This window comes from Arachis ipaensis, chromosome B01 (genome assembly GCF_000816755.2).
Source record: "Arachis ipaensis cultivar K30076 chromosome B01, Araip1.1, whole genome shotgun sequence".
NCBI lineage: Eukaryota > Viridiplantae > Streptophyta > Magnoliopsida > Fabales > Fabaceae > Arachis > Arachis ipaensis.
In genome coordinates, this window is record NC_029785.2 from 13,465,496 (window position 1) to 13,466,204 (window position 709).

Sequence of the window (709 nt, forward strand, 5' to 3'; positions counted from 1 at the left end):
AACCACACCTATATAACATTGTACTAGGGACAGATTTTATCGTATTAAAATTGTTTTTTTAAAGAGAAAGTTGTAAGTCAATGAGTTATAATTCAAATGAAATAGTCTTCTCATATTCATTTAAGATGTTGCGAATTCGAGTATCTCTATCTTTGGTTAAGAAAAAAAAAAAAAAAGAGTTGTAAAATAAAGTATTTGAAAATTTTACTTTACATAATATTGTGGGACGTATGTTAAGATGCAAGGTGGCATGGCAATTGACTTTGTAACTCGGTTTATTAATCATTGAAGGTGCTCTTTCTCTCTGTTTCGACAAATAATTGACGACTTTCATATCTTTTTCCAGTTTGGATGTTTTTGTCACGCTATGTGCAGAGACACATGCATGATGCATGGGTCATATTATTCATATGTGTATTCACAAGCCTTAATTTTCTCGTCTCTTTTATTTTTTATTTTTTTATTCGTTTTAAAAGTAATTAAAAATTAATAATGCATTTTTTTAATTTAAATATTATGCTTTAACGGGTGAAATACGGCATTATTGGCCAAAACGGGTAATACAAAGAGTATGCAGGCGCTGCCGACACAAAATGCAAAACGCTGTTTCCGGACCTGAACGAAACTCCCTCCCATTTTGTGTTTTTAAATAAAAAAATTAGACCTTCCTAAATTGTATTTTTTATTTAATTTTAAAAAATTTTAATTT